Source organism: Tympanuchus pallidicinctus, unplaced genomic scaffold, assembly GCF_026119805.1.
Source record: "Tympanuchus pallidicinctus isolate F22 unplaced genomic scaffold, pur_lepc_1.0 scaffold26, whole genome shotgun sequence".
Taxonomy (NCBI): Eukaryota; Metazoa; Chordata; class Aves; order Galliformes; family Phasianidae; genus Tympanuchus; species Tympanuchus pallidicinctus.
Window position 1 is genome coordinate 13,536,975 of NW_026294743.1, and position 16,411 is coordinate 13,553,385.

Consider the following 16,411-nt stretch of genomic DNA (forward strand, 5'->3'; position numbering starts at 1 on the left):
AACACACAGTGGTACATTTAAGCACGTGTACTGTCCTTGCATTCAGAGAAGCCCTCAGTCAAGCACTAAGTGGCAGGCAGAGGTTTGCCCAGGCAGGATCCTTATGCCGGTAATAACACAACTGAACTTTCCCAGCACTGGGTAAGCACGCAGCTGCGCACACCAGGTATTCTGGCAGCACCAGATTCAGTGCAGCAGTGTCAGAATAACCTTGGCAGGAGGAGCTCCCTCCTTATAACAATGGCTGTATACACGGAAGCTAAACCGACCAAACCACAATAACAAAAAGCAATCAATGGCTCCCCCCGGGGAGCTCCAAACACACAGATTCCGAGCAGCTGCCGTCTCCTCCATCACACTCACAGGTCACTCCATTTGACTTAGCGTTAGTCAGCTCCAGCACTTCGTGACTTGGGAACACCCAGTGGCTGAACTACACCTAGTAAACAAGCCTGTAGCAAGGACACTGGTTTGCTGACAGCACTTCAGCGCTCCTATTTAAATAACTGTTGTTATGGGAAAAAGCAGAAACTTCCCTACAGCACAGATGATGTGTTCCTCAGGTCTTGTGCCTTATCTAAAGAAACGCACCAATTCTCAATGTGCATTGCCATGGCAGTTTCACTACAGTCACAGTAGATGTTGCCATGTCCAAGCCTCCTACAGGGGCACTGAAAGGTTGATCAAAAGCAAATTCCCAACACTTGACAATATGCCAGACTTCTGCAAAAACTACATTCACAAAAGACCCTCATATGCACCTTCCTCCATTAATATTAGTCTCTTAAAACTGACTTACTCCTAACTTATAAATAGCTAACGAAATACGAGGAAAGTAGTACCACTCACATGACATTGCTTTTAAGATTCTCAAGCTGAGATACAATATATGGTATATACATTCCTATATCAAAATACATCCTTATTATTTTCTGGGAAATTCAGTACCTTTAAAAATACTGGAAGCAGAAGTTAGAAGAAAGATTCACAAACATTAACCACGTGAATACAGGTGTATTTTTAAATTAGAAATGCACTTGGAAAAAACACTGGTCTCAGGACAAGAGCAATATTGTCTTAAATTAGTTGTGATATCATTTGGATTATGACAGTACCCGGCAGTCTCACTCAAGTACCAGAATCCCACAGCTACAACAGAACACAGCCTGTACACGCATTGCTTAGTCCATGAGTTTACAGTTCAGGTATTGCTATTTAACCACAGTAGCACAAACTGACCAAGTACCTTTCTACGCTATGAAATAAGTTTTTGTAGGAAGCCATTAGTTTGGATAAGGGCTATTTTTGTAAGGAAAGAGATGCAAGAAGTAGCACATGCAGCTCAAATATTTTGGAGTCAGAAAATAGGATCAGACCTTTGCAGCTTCTTTCTGCAGATGCCATGAAGAGCTGTAAGTGCTGCCTGAGAATTTAGAAGCAATGCTCACGATGACTCTGACAAGATGTACCGTGCTGTTTTTGAGACAGTGATAAACCTTATCATCAAAACACCAGTATAGATAGAGAAGTATGTGAAGTAACCAGCTGTAGGCACCATTATCAAAAGTAATAGAGAAATCTTTGTGGGAAACGAGCTACGGATACAGCATACAGCCTCTGCACTATTTCAGCTGTTCTTCTTGTCCAGCTCAAGTACCACAGTGAGGGACTGTTATGATACATTCCAAAAAAACACTCTTGTATACTGAGTTAAATTTAATTCACAATTTAATTCTTATTCACAATCAGTATCTTGTTGCATTTCACTCTTTCTTTTTACTTGCCACAGAAGAGAAGCTCCTTTAAGGCTACCAGTAAGGCACTGGATACTACTCCATCCTGTGATCTATGCAACTTACTGCCCCAGGATGATACAGCTTTTAATATACTACATTCATTCCAAGCGAGAATGACAAACTCATGAAGGATAAACTGATTAAAGAATTTTAACTACAGAGAAACCACCTCTACCAGAAGCAGAGCTGGAAGCACAAATCACTGAAGATGAAAGAGCGCTCTGGGAAGTACCATTATTTGTCTGATCTATTCTTATGCTCTTCTGCAGGCATCTACCATCAGACACCACTCAAATTACAAGGCTGAGCTAGCTTTACTTCTGACTTGACACAGACACAGCTTCAGAATACTTGGTGTAGATATCACACGAGTTGCCATAGCAGCCACTCCATTTTGGCAAAGGAAATGGATAATAATGGAGCTACAGGGCTGTTCTTATTGCTGTTCCTATTGCTTAGCAGAGCTCTGACATTTATGATTAGCAGATGAAATTAATCCATCAGACAGTTGCCTTAATACACTACTGTTTATGGAAAATGTCACTGAGGGCCACAGTACATCTTCAGCAAGTTTCTGAGTCATATGAACAAGGCACCAACAATGAGACTGACTGGTCATCACCTCAAAGACAGAGCATTTTTATGGTAAATTAATACTAACCCAGCATTTCCCCTCACCTCCTCCTTTTCAAACACAGCTAATCCAAAAAGAAAACAAAAAAGAGTAGTACTTCCTTAAGACTGACGTTTGTTCTGCTTTTCTGCAGAAGTATTCTGCATTATTCTAAATGCAGTGCAATAGATCTGGAGGAAACTAGGCTTTTATTGCTGCCCTTTCTCATTTCAAAGTTGTCCACCTTCCCCAGCAGAAGCTGCTGCACAGAGAGCGCACAGCACAGAGCATGCCTTCTGAAGTACACACTTTGGGGTAAAATAATGATGGTTGCTCACTAGGTGAAGGCAACCATTGCACAGCTCAGATATGCATCCTGGAAGATCAATATGGGAAGAAGCCTTCCTGCTATTCTTACATGGAATCAAGGCTGTGCAACATGCATCTTCTGAAGAAACAAACACAATAAATTTTTTACAAAAATATTTGCTTTTTTTTTTTCCTGTTTCCCTCCAAGTACTTTGGGAAAACCACACACTAAGCTGTACGATAGTATTGGCTCAGCAACATTCAGGTTCTGATTTCTTGGGTCCTAGGTTTTCCAGCTCTGACAGAGCGCAACTACTTAAGCTCTAAATATAACAAGAAACACCTACAGAGATTTATCTCCTGAGAGTTAATCCCTGAATGTTTACATTATCTCTTCTGCCAACATGAGTATTAAAGGAGAGAAAGTTGTAACAGTGTATTTCATTAATTCTGTTTCCCCATTGGAAGAGGAGGAAAAAAATCATGGTGTAAATGTACACAAACTAGATTCACTTTTCCTCCTTTTTCTTTTCCTCCAGTCTATGTGTGCTGCGAAGGCTCATTCTTCAGTTCTGAGTTCTTATCCCTAGTGGTCGTTCTAGTTCCTGAGGAACTTCTAAGCATCTTTTTACAGTAAGTACAACATAAAACTGTTCTCAGAAGAACTGGAGAAAAAAAAAGAGCATTGCTCTTTTGGAAGATGTGCTTCTTAAAGGGCAGGCAAATTCTCTAATAATATAGACCATGAGTCCATGAGTTAAACATGGTACACGTATTAAGTTTCTCCAAGGACTACTGTAGAATTTAAGGCATTTAGAGGCCTTAAACATAATTGTTGGAATCTTTGCAAGAGTATTTCCAAGTTCAGCAAAATCTTTTGAATGCAATCTTTTCTTCTTTTTGCTTTTTTTTTTTTTCCCTCCCCCTCCAGAAGGGGTCTGTGAGTTACTCTGTCAAGTGCATTTTTTCTTTAACATTCCACCTCTTTTTTGAGGGCTTATTCTTCTGCAGAAGTGGCAGGAGCATATTCATATTACTCAGAGTTAAGCAGTTCTGAAAAATTAAACCATAGCTCTTTCCTCGCTAAATAAACTTCTGAGCACTCCTCACAGAATCACAGAATTGTAGGGGTTGGAAGGGACCTCCAGAGATCATCGAGTCCAACCCCCTGCCAAAGCAGGTTCCCTACAGCAGGTCGCACAGGTCGGCATCCAGGCAGGTCTCCACCACCTCCCTGGGCAGCCTGTTCCAGTGCTCCGTCACCTCACTGTAAAGAAGTTCTCATGCACATTCATGTGGAACTTCCTATGCTGCAGTTTCCAGCCGTTTCCCCTTGTCCTGTCTCCACTCACCACTGAAAACAGTCCGGCCTCGCCATTCTGCCCCCCACACCTTAGATATTTATAGACCTGGATCAGGTCCCCTCTCAGTCTTCTTTTCTCAAGGCTGAACAGACCCAGATCACTCAGCCTTTCCTCATAGGAGAGAAAACATACAAAACATACAGGAGAATAGCAGGTACCTCTGACCTCAAAATAATCCAGATCAACTAAACTTTGCACTGGAGGAGGCAAATACAGTAGAAACCTTTGCAGAGTCTGAAATTTATACTTTTCCTTCATGGCATCACTCCACGTGATAGTTTTTCAAATCATGAGTTCAACGAAGGGACAGCTAGCATTCAACACTCATTAAAAAAAAAAGAATAAATAAATAGAAAGGATCTTCACTCTACATTTTCAGAATGGAAAGAAAAAAACCAAACAGTCAGAGTGGCTTTACATGACAAAAACAGAAAGTCATCCAGAAATAAACTGATCATACACATGTTTAGGCTAATACCATTAAAGCAAATAAATACATACTGGATTAGGATCAGATTGCTGAACATTCATTTGAAACATGCATTTGAAACATTTAGAATGGTTTAAAAATGAAACTGCATCTACTCCAATCTTTATGTCTCTTTTGCAGAAAGAATACATTCTGACTTGAGGCACAATGATGCACCTACAAACACTGTGCATCCAAGACTGAAAATATTCAGCAGTATAACAGTGAGAGAGAATAAATAATATTGTCACACCTGAGCAAAAGTGCTGACCAGAAAAAGCTGAGTTGTCCAGTACTTCCAGGGGGCCTTTTAGGCTGTAGACAATTATGGCTCATTTTTGTGTCGTTTGTCTTCTCCAGGGTGCAAGGCACATTCTTAAAGTTACTATAGACTGGATTTTACATCTAACAGTAAAGTGTCATAGTCATTTCTGCAGCAGTTTGTTTGTGAACTACTAGCAGTCCGGTTATACAGGATATATTTTGATGTTTGTGTCAACCAGATCTGCATGTAACATATGAGGTGCCAGGATACATGCTGTTAACATCTTGCACATATCCGTGATTAGCAACCTTCTTAATTTAGCTGTGCCTTTTTTAACCTTACTGTAGCTAAATAACGTAATTTACTTGTGAGTTTGTGCCCTAACGCCCACCTGGCAAGCAGGAAGGTTGCCTGGTGGCCAGCAGGCCTCACAGCTGACTCAATTCCCTGTTCTCCCCATTAGAATGGCATGCTATGTCATTTATTTCACTTTATACTATTCCAGTTCAAACCATATTTCTACTTTCACCTTTTAAAATAAGCAATTCCTAATCCAAATACGGCAGAACACCCCAATTATCCACCCCAAGAGGAGTGAGATGCAATGTCAGAATATGCGTACAGATTCTGTGACAGAAAAGGTTCACAATGTTTTTCATAAAAGGTTGGAAGAAACCACTGAGATCATCTAGTACAATTGTCAGCCCATCACCACTAACCCATGTATATCAGTGTGTCACCTATCTTTTTCTTGAAAAACTCCAGGGGTAGAGAAAACATGGTAGAAAATAGTAAACAACTGACTTTAATACTACAATTTATACCATAAATATTCAGTTATTTAAATCGCATAAATGAAACCTGGTCTTCATATAAATAAAATGGCTCAGAAAGGTTGACAAATGCCAAGCAGCTGCTGCTATTGCAGGCACAAGTGACCTTACAGCACACCACAGACCACCCCCATCAAAACACAACAGCAGGCCCAAACAGAAGCAGTACATCTTAAAAAAAATCAGCCATCAAAAATAGAGGAACAAAGAGATGAAAACCTACTTATATGAATCATAGACCCTGTTCTTCTCCTGCCAGTATTTAGATACTTGAGATACTTCCAGGCAATTACTATTTTCTTCTTTTGTTTTCTGTTGTTCGTGACACACGGACAGTTGCCTTTTTTTTTTTTTTTTTTTTTTCCCCTTAAACCACAACCTACATTCTCTGGAAACAGCATATCTAATTTTGGCTGAAGGTGTCAGCCAAACATAACATCAGAGATTGTGCATTCTATTGTGAGATTCACAGGACTTATTCAACACGGTTCCTGAAACCTGACGTAAGAAGCAAGTTCATATATGTTATCCAGCAAATTACGGGTGGGTGGATGTCCAGGAGAAAGTCTGGGGGTTTTAGGTATAAGGAGAAGAAAGAAAACCTTAAGAAACATTTGTAGATTCAGAATTGACGGATTTTTCTAACACAGAACACTGCACTGTCCTTAACAAAAAATAAAAAAATAAAAAAATTGAAAGATTATTTTCTACAGTTCTTCTACAGTATTAAGGATTATAACTTATGAACTGGAAGTTATTATCCGGAGTAAAGATGTGTTTGCTGCTATATGTTCACATGTAGTTCAAACCAGCTGTATTCGTGTCCTCAGGCATACTTAATTTTGATGAGGTAATTTGCTTGCCAACTGATCAAATCCAGTTTTTTCACATGTGGCTCAAAGATCTCTCCCAACATACCAATGTACATTGTGCCTTTGTTTTTGTATGAATTGATGTGTCACAGTATTACATTTCTCTAAAATTGCATATTCAATATTTTATGCAGATTATTCCATTTTTGCTTTACTACAGCAACGTACATCTCCTTGTTCTCTCAATTAGAACACCCAGATCTTTCCAGTTCATTTAATTATCTAATTTTCCTCAAAGGAATCATATGCATACATATACGCATATATATATACACACACATACGTATATATATAAACTATATAAACTGTGTTTATATAAGCTGTCCAAATCCTAGTTTTATTATGAATTGATGAAATTCCATTATCAGTCAAAGACAAGCCTAAGATGTTGATGGCTTCAAGCATCAATTATCTAGGCTTTTCCAGGAAACAGAGTGACCTCCAGAGTAAGACTGCCAGAGAAAAATACTGTCATGAGTTTGGGAAATCCCCCAGCTGATTGCCATCTTGGTGCAAACAAGACCTGAGTTTCCAAACGCAGTGCATACTGTGGGATATAGCAGAATTCGGTGTGTGCTATCAGGCCATGGACATTGTTTGTCTCATACCTTGCCTCAAAACCAAGATTCCGCTGAACTTCTACTAGAAAATAACTTCCACAAAGAAGACAAACAGTTGAGACTCAACACCACTTACCTGATGCAATAAAGGCATTAAAGATATACATTACTCTGAAGCTCTTGTTAGCATCACTTGTTCAGCTCTTACATGAGAAGTGTGGAATTTTAAGAAAAGAGCTTCTAACGATTGTATCACAATAGTTGGTCTCAAAACTGTTAGCCAGGTAACAAACGCCCTCAAAGACAAATGGTCTGAGGCTGCAACAGGAGGCAGCTTCTCTCATATCACATCCTTACTTGATGAATACTTAGTCACTGTGCTTTTGCCACAGTTTTGTTACACACATACAAGCAGACATTTATATAACTGTTTTGGCCTGATGATATTTAACTTCAGGGTGATTACTGCCTTATTCTTGGTATATTGGTATGTTATAATTTTTTGTTCTTACTTAAACCTGTCAATCTGCCTGACGGTCTGCCTGGAATACATTTTGAAAATAGTGCAATAAAATTAAAGTAGCATGGAGAAGGAGGGGGTGTGGGGAAGGATGCTTAGCAAGGGAGATAAGAGTCAGGAAATAGCTTGTCTTGTTCTTCACAAAAGCAGAACGACAGAACATGGCAGCTTTAGCGTCAGCTGCCACCTTCAAAAAATCTAACACCTGTGAGAAGTAAAACTCTCCCTCCTAATTATACCTCAACACTGTCCTCTCAGCTTAACAGAGTCATTATTTTGCTTTGAATAAACATCACTATTTCCTTCCTAGGCAAGCTGCTTGGCTCTGTTTCAATTATTTCTTTTTAAGTATTAAAGAGCAGGAAACATTTCTCCTGTCACATCCTGTCCTCTTTACACAGTGTCACACAGTTCCCTTTGAAACTCTGGCACCTACAGCAAGCTTGACACGCAGTTCAATCAAAACATTTGCTATTGTATTTGCCAACTACAAAAGAATTTCTGCGCACGTTCTGAGAAGGTTTAAAGGTTCTGACAGGCACTCAAAGTCAAGCTAGCATGACTGCCAAGGAAAGATGGTGTCAAGGCACTTATCCTCCACCACCACTACCCTGGATGTGCGAAGAGACATGAAGACAAAGCACTCGCTACTCTGCATAGCAGAGCACCTGGCAAGGGTTCGCTGCTCAACCTCTACGCTCCCAAAGCACTCAAGAGCACGAAAAGCGCAAGGACAGTTAGAGACACGTGTGAAAGGGTAACTTACGTTGTTTAGAGAAATGCTGGGAAAGGACTGCTGCGGTTTCTTCAGTATTCTACACTGGCGTTGGCAGAGAAGACAGTCAAAAAAGTACACCTAAAGAGATCTCTCTTGTTTCTCTCCCTGTTCATTTTCTCTGGAGTCGCTCAGCATGAAGAAAGCCAACAGTTGAAAGTTTATCTCCTCGTATTTCCGAGTGACATGGCTGACTCTCCTTGGACACATACCAACATTGCAGTAAAAATAGACAAAAGAGGGGGAGGGAAGAAGCAACCTAGCTTGAGCCTGAATCTTCTTAACTCAGTGTTTTCTGTAAAAGCTGCTCTTATGTTAGAAGCTCCCATCTCCACGCTGACTTGCAGAGCACGGAGTCATCCATCAGGTTTTCACAAATTGCAAATTACAAGCAAAGCAGGCAACAAACACAGCCTGGTTTATGCTGAACTCCCAGGCACCAGCCTTACAAGTAACCTGAGGTACAAAGGATTTGAAAATAAACAGCCAGCTACACACTGATCTGCTCTCTATCAAGCACGTGGCTGGGCTGGCTGGCTAGCTAACAGTCCCCCAGCAGCCCCCAGGCCCTGCGAGAAGCACACTGCCCAGGGAGGTGCTTGCAGCGCTCCCCCCCAGGGAAACAAAGTGAGCCTGCAGCATCCCTTCCAGCATGAACAGCCTTTCTGGAACAGGAATTTAAAATAAATGCATGTGCTTGTAAATACAAGATAAACTGCACGTTGCTTAAAACAGTTCAATAGTTTAGCAAGCCATTTAGAACAACCTGGTTTTTATTAACAGCGAACAGAATGCTGACTCGCATACTTTAAACACTTCCAGGTGGGAAGGGTTTCTTAGCTGTAATTTCCTCTCACGAAAATTAGTAAAGAGCTGCCTGATGGAAAGCCTCTGAGGTGATCCTCTCCATTAATTACAATGAGCATTTTAATCAAAAGCGTCACAAACATAATCTCTAAAAGCACCTAGAAAAAGCTGGTGGCTTAAAGCTCCTGTAGGAACAGAATGTTGTTTCTGCATTAGATATGAAAAAGGGGAAACTGAGCTGAAGAAGTAGAGCACAATGTGTTTGTATTTTCTAATTTGCTCTTAGGAACAGCTGATGTGAAAAAGTACAAATACCATATATTTTAGTAGCGTATTTTAGAAATATAATTCCTGAATTATGTAATTAAACTGCAGTAGTTTTTAAATGTTGCAAATAGTATGGTTATAGTACTATGGACTAGAAAGCAGGTTGTAAGGCTGTTCTGTTTCTATAAGAGACCCTCAGCAAAAGAAAAACAGACTTAACAAACATCAAAGAAGCCAGGGCCTCCAGACAAGGCCAGACTGCCTTGCTCTACAGGTAGGTTGGGATGCAACAGACAGGCATCAAGACCCTTTATCCTCCTTCCAAACTTATCTCTAACCAAGGGTGAGCAGATGTCCAGAAATAATGGAAGCAAATGTTTAAATAATTAGCAATATATGTATTTAGGTAGAAGTAATTTATGTTTGTTCAGTCGGGAAGATTTGTGAACCTGAAGTACTCAGCCAATGAGGAATCGGGAGGAAAAGATAATCATCAGGTAATAGGGCATAAAAAATGCAATGCTGTTTTCTGCAGGCACTCCTGCTTGCAGGACACCAACCATTGCAATTGCAAATATAATCTGCTATTATCAGAGATACTGTTTTCAGCTATTCAAAGGTCTACTGCACTGATTAAATTCCAAAGATTTTTTAGAAAATTAAGTTCCAAAGGCTTAAGTGCGCATACACTTTTTTTTTTTTTTTTTAATAGCTGAAGGTCGGTACTAAACTGCATTTTTTTTTCCTAACAAAAAAACTGGGGAAACAATTTCCCTCTTGTCTATAAATCTCTCCCCTCTATTTCCCTCTTGTCTTCTTCATCGTCAGATAAAGAAGTTTCGCATTACTGAATTAAGATAATGATATTTTAAAGTAAAAGAGCGCAAAAATAACAAGTTTTATTTAGTCTTCAGTTTCACCAGAGGACTTTTGCAACCTTTTCTGCCAGGAATAATCTCACTCAGCTAAACAGTGAGAATCTCTAAATGAGGCAGCTTTCATTAAAGCATGAATCAGAGCATGGAGTCATTAACAAAATAAAAACCATTGTAAACAGTCTGCCTCAAAATTCCAAGTTCTCGTCATGTGCTCAATTTCTCATCTTTACATGATTATGATCCTCTACCTGGTTCTGGGATTGATACAACTAGATTGGATTGATCTTCAAAAAAAAGAAGAAAAAAAAAAGGAGAAAACTAGGATCTAATTTTCTTTTTGTGTATTTTTGCTTGTGTTGTTACAATTCTTTCCAATAGCTGTACAAGTCATTGAATAATTTCAATCGAATTTGATAGAGGGCCAGAACTCTCAAAGATATTATATCCCCTTAGCTTTTGTGAAAACAGGCAGCCCTCCAAGGTAAGTGAAATACAACCCTGTTATCCAATGTAAAAGGCTACACATGAGCTCAGCCATATTATTAGACATACAAAAAGTACATGAGAACAGATGTCACGTGTCCTAAAACTCAAATGATACCACATCTTTGGCCTGCATTGTAGCATTTTTCCCTTTTGTTCTGTTCCCCCACTGCTAACACTTGGAGTTGGACCTGCTACTTTCAGATCCTGTCATAGGGTTTATCTCTCCATGACTTCATTCTCATTCTTAAAATGTGTCTTCAGCCATACAAAGATTCCCAGATGCGCTTAAAACTTTTCACTGTTTTATCAGAGTTGCTCCACAAAGCTAATGAGACCGTCAATTTGAAGCACTTGAAATGCAAAGACATCGGCTACAGTGAAGATGATATCTTTTTGGTATGTTAGTAAACAGGGTTTGTTAAGAGATGAGTTATTTTTCTCTCACCGAGTGATCAAATGAATTGAACCCACTACTTCTTGCTTTTTATCAGGACTGATATTTTCCAAAAATAAAAGGACTTGACACTGGTTACAGTTGGAAAAGACCTCCAGGATTGTCCTGTCCAACTCTGATGGTTCTATGATTCTTTTCTCTGGAAGAGCAGAGTTCAGACCTGGGGACAAAAATGTTTCACGAGGGTGCAACAGAGAAGCCATTGTGTGGCCTTCTGGACATACAGGCTCTCTTTCCATTCACATTGATAAAGCACATGACAGATTGAATGGCTGTTATTTTCAGAATAAAAATTCATTTTTGGTCAGATGTGGTACTGAAGTGGAGAGTCAAATTACAACTGTCGGTTTGTGATGCTGGTGCAGACAGCATTTTATTTCCCTGTAGAATAAAGACCTTAATTTACACTTATCTCCTGGGTAACCTTCAATATGTCTGCTTTCTCAAAATAAGGAGAAGGATGCAGCTTGAACCTTGACTATACTGATAATACGCAGCTTTTTGTTTAAATTTTTGAAAGATTTTTTTTAAATGACACTGTATGCTTGTTAAAGCAAGGAAAGTTGTCCCTCCTCAGCAACTGACACTGGTTATGATGCATGGGAGATGGTAGAAAATGCCTCTTTCAAGTTGGATTCTGCTCCCATTGAGTCCATAGTGAGGCTGTGCTGGAATTTCTGTAATGTAAAGATATAGACAAAAGCAATTCTGTGTCTTGTTGTTTTGAAGTTTAAATACCAAGAAATTGATACACAAAAGGTCTGAATTCAGTGGAGGAAGCATCTTCCCTTAAAATTTTAATCTATGAAATTGCCAAAATGATGGGAACTCAGGATGGCAGATTAACAAGCCAGCAATGCGCCACAGCTGTGTGCTCACCTTTCATTCTAATAGTAAACTACTTGGTGTAGGACTTTACATAGATTTCAAATCAGTCACAGTTTAAGTTGCAGATGAATCTTCTGATGCAAACAAGCTGGCATGCTTTGTACAGATAGAAAAATCATAAATCAGATAATCTGAGACAAATCTACCCTTAAAAAAGTTTAAGGTAGAGCTTCAATTCACTTACTGCTGATCAATTATAATAATGTAGATTTTGGCACTGTCAATAACCAATAACCAATTCTTCTTACAGAAGAATTACTAATTATATTATAAATTGTATTACCACCAGCATTTTAAAACCAGCACATGAAATACCTTGGATCTAGGTTCAGGTGCTGAATTGGTATCAATTTACAGTGACCTCACTTAACATGGATTTCTTTTTAGCATTTCTGCTTGTTGTCCAGAGACTTGAGTTTGGCAAAAGCCTGAAAAGCTCTAGAAAGGCACCTGATTGTCAGGTGATGACCTGAAAAGCAAATGTGTTGTGGTAATTTTTCGCAGCCTGCTCCTAGTGCTATGTCCAGAGTAGGCTGCTTCACCCCTGTTGGTATTTTGCTTTATAATGCAGTATCACTCCTCTTTCACATAAAGCAAACAAACAGCTCAGACAATGACAACCTTGATGTCGTAATCAGAGAAGCCCCAAGGCTGGTGATATTTTCACTACAGGCTGCAATAGCCCCTGGCTGTCCCCAGGAAAAAGGGAGAATAAGCTCAGCACTAAGCCACTTCTTCACGACTCTCACTGACATCTGTGATGGCAGGGATCTGGGTCTGCCTGGGGCACACCATCAGTCCAGACTCCTACTAAACCATGATGTCTCAGTATCGCTGTTTTTCCACAAACTTTCATTTACAGAAGTAAGCTTTCTTTCAAAAGCAAGTGTCAAGAAATATTTTCATATGGCTGCATTCATAAAAAGTTCTGAACCACAAGTAATGTGTACAAATCCTTTTTGTTTGAAAATCAGAAGAATCAGAAATGTTAACATGTGACCAGAAGTACAAAAGAAATGAGCACATAGAGAACCACATCGAACAGTTTAAAAGCCCCTGGGGGGGATGAAGTTCCTTCACAAGACAAGTGTTGAATACCGGACAGCTTATTTAGAAAGAGAAATAAGAAGGGCTACTCTTCTAAAAAACATACCACGCTAAAACATTTCCTGGCTTAGTCTTTCTCCAGTCCTTGCCTGGAGACGTCCATTCTTACAGCATAGAAGGGGCTATATGCCCTAACTTACCTTGCTTTTCTGCCTTCAAGTACAAGAGGAAAAAGGGAAGTATGTTGAGATCCCTGCACTGAGGAACCTGAAATTCTAGGGGAGGAGAAACAGCCTCCAGTATCTCCAGCTGCAAACAATGGAATGTAGTGGGAAAGACTTGAGGACAAGAGGAGACCGCTTTAGGGAGCAGAAGGCTTTGAAGGAGCTTTTAAGGACTGTGAGGTGAGCAGAATAAGCATTTTAACCAGCATGGAGTGAAGAGATGCAGGAGAAGAGGATCTGGGATGCCTGGGGAAAAATGAAGCTCTTTGGTGGGAAGAGTTGTGGCAAAAAGCTGCAGAGGCTGTGAACTATGTGGTTGATGTAGAGGGGCATGGGCTGTAGAAAGCATAGATCTAGATGCTCTGAACTAGAATGAACTGGAAACTGGGGCAAATTGTGAGGGCCTTTAGGCTAGGAGACACAAAAATCTAGAGTGCAAGCCCAGCATGGGGTGCAGGGCTTTGAAGCAGGTGTAATCTCAGCTGAGGTTATCCTAAGCGAAGTATTTCAGTATTTACTTGAGCATGTATTTGGGAATGTTTCCCCGATCTTCCTACCCACACAAGCAAGTCTTCCTACTCTTATTGCCAGAGCCACAGTAATTCTGGCTCACATATTCTAATCTGCGTATTGGAGTATAAAATCATTACATTTTCTATAGCTACTGGAAACCAAGAAAATGTTTTGGTGTAGCTCTGGATCCCAAAACGTATATGAGAATCAAGCATAGATTTCAAAGAGCCTAAGAGAGAGTATCAGGAAGAAATGATGAAGAAAATGGAGGAAAAGAGGAAAATCTCTTTAGACACCGAGTCTCAAGAATGCAATGTCTAAACAACTGTCATGTGCTGAGAGTTCAGATACTACAGTGCTGGAGTTAACATTAACAATATCAAATAGCTGTCAACTTATTCTTACACGTTCAAAAACTAATTGAAAAGAAGGCCAAAGGTACTGCTCGGGTATTAAGCATCCCAATTAGAAGCAGAAATTAAACCACACACACAAAATAATATATTGTGATTCTCACAGTCCGTTTTCAGCCCTGAAGTAACCAGGTCTGCTGCTGCCATTATGGAATCATAGAATTAGCAGGAGTTTTGCCAGAGTAAGATCTGCAGAATTCCATGCCATTATATGGCTATAACATCTGAATTAGAGTAGATTTAGGGCATTATACTATACCTTCGGGAGCATTAGGTAAATTGTGCATTGAAGACACCGTGCAAGGAAAAGGAGGTCAGGAGGAAAGCAAGCCCCAGTAGGAACTGATCAGGGAAACTGCAGTGCCAGCCTTGAAGCTTAATGGGTACTGTGCTTCTCAGTTTCTCATGCTGTGAACAACCAGCAATAAGAGGGAAGGGCTAACGACAGCTATGATAATTTTTTAAGACAGCGGCAACCAGGACAGAACACAGCATGCTGCCCACTCAATTAAGGTCTTTTTATTCTACAAGCTCAAATTGCTGCTTTCTTAAACCTCTGACCCAACTAGACAGGCAAAAAGGAAGGAAACTGAATTATTTAAAAGCTCCTTTGTGGATGAAGGAATAGTGGCATCTATATTATTTTCTGCCTACTGGAGCAGATCCTGGGACACACTCTGTTTTCTAGGTCTAAGAGAGGCGAGCTAAAGAGAGGAATCTGGGCAGGCCATCTGGTGACTGATTCATTTTATACCACTTCTGTACGTACCCTAAAAGAAGCTGGTTAGCTAGATGTGCCTTTCCCACACTATCAAAACAATGCACAATGCAGACAGCTCTGTCCTGTAAACCAGCGATTCTAGTAAGGAGAAAGCACAGAGCTTGCCTGTGGAGGTCAAAGGATCATATTCCCAGCATGAGAACACAGCAGAGCCAGTACAAATATCTGTATATTGCTGATGCCTGTTTCCTTCAGCATTCTCTGCCAGCTTAAAGGCCTGATACACACAGAACAGGAGGGAGAAAAGTCAAAGAGACCAGTGGAGCCTGTTAAACACATTTAAAGCAGCATAGGCCTGAAAGCAGCTTAGTCCCTGCAATTCCCTCTGCCATATGCAAGGAGAGTATGCAGCAGTCCCTTTTCTTTCTGCCTTGACTCGTGTTTCCTTGTAGCAGCTTCCTGGTTGAAAAACTTCTGCTCTTCCTTTGAGGTGAATTTTGAGGTAGGTTATAGGTTCAAAATTGTTCTCTTTCTCAAATGCAGTACTTTGAGTAATGCCACCAAAAACAAACAAAAAAAACTTTGACAGCAAGAGATCCTCTGCTCTTGCTGTTCAAGAGAGATCTGACTGCAACAATCTTTTCTATTTTTCTTATTTTAAACATAAAAGGCTGCATGCCGGCCATAGTTTTCATTTTATATGACCAAGTAGCATGATGCTCTTTAGCAGCAACAACATTCCTTACCTAGAAATGGATCTAATACCTAGGAAAACAGTTTGAAAAAAATATATATACAATTAAAAATATTAAAAGCTTTCACAGGTGTAGATGCAGGTTGAGATGGATCACAGCCCCATCCATCCTGAACTTGAATGCTTCCAGGAAGGAGGCATCCACAACCTCCCTAGGCAACCTCTTTCAGTGTCTCACCACCCTCACAGGCAAGAATTTTTTCCTAACATCTAGTCTAAACGTACCCTCTTTCAGTTTAAAGCCATTTCCCCTCACCACATTACTACATGCCCTTGTAAAAAGTCCCTACACAGCTTTCCTGTAGGCCCACTTCAGTTATTGGAAGGCCACTGTAAGGTCTCCCCAAAACCTTCTCCAGGCCGATGAGCCCCTGCTCTCTCAGTCTGTCCTCGCAGGGGAGGTGCTCCAGACCTCTGATCATCTTCATGGCCCTCCCCTGGACCCTCTCCAACAGCTCTGTCTCTCCTTGTGCTGGGGGCCCCAGAACTGGAAGCACTATTCCAGGTGGGGTCTCACATGAGCATAACAGAGGGGCAGAATCACTTCCTTCAACCTGCTGGTCACACTTTTCTTGGTGCAGTC

At 40.3% G+C, this 16,411-nt stretch overlaps 1 protein-coding gene and 1 long non-coding RNA gene across 10 annotated transcripts in view; one reads left to right on the forward strand and one right to left on the reverse strand.

The window, feature by feature from the left end:
* Positions 1-16,411, reverse strand: part of TRIM2 (tripartite motif containing 2) — an 85,105-nt gene that overhangs the window by 48,091 nt on the left and 20,603 nt on the right. For 3 of the 9 annotated variants that reach the window (XM_052690283.1, XM_052690279.1, XM_052690280.1), the window contains exon 2: positions 8,368-8,575. The exons of the other annotated variants lie outside the window; for them this stretch is intronic. The gene's annotated coding sequence lies outside the window, so the exon portion shown is untranslated. The remainder of the gene's footprint in view (positions 1-8,367; positions 8,576-16,411) is intronic. 9 annotated transcript variants of the gene reach the window in all.
* Positions 1-16,411, forward strand: part of LOC128084344 (uncharacterized) — a 48,721-nt gene that overhangs the window by 2,465 nt on the left and 29,845 nt on the right. The window lies entirely within an intron of this gene.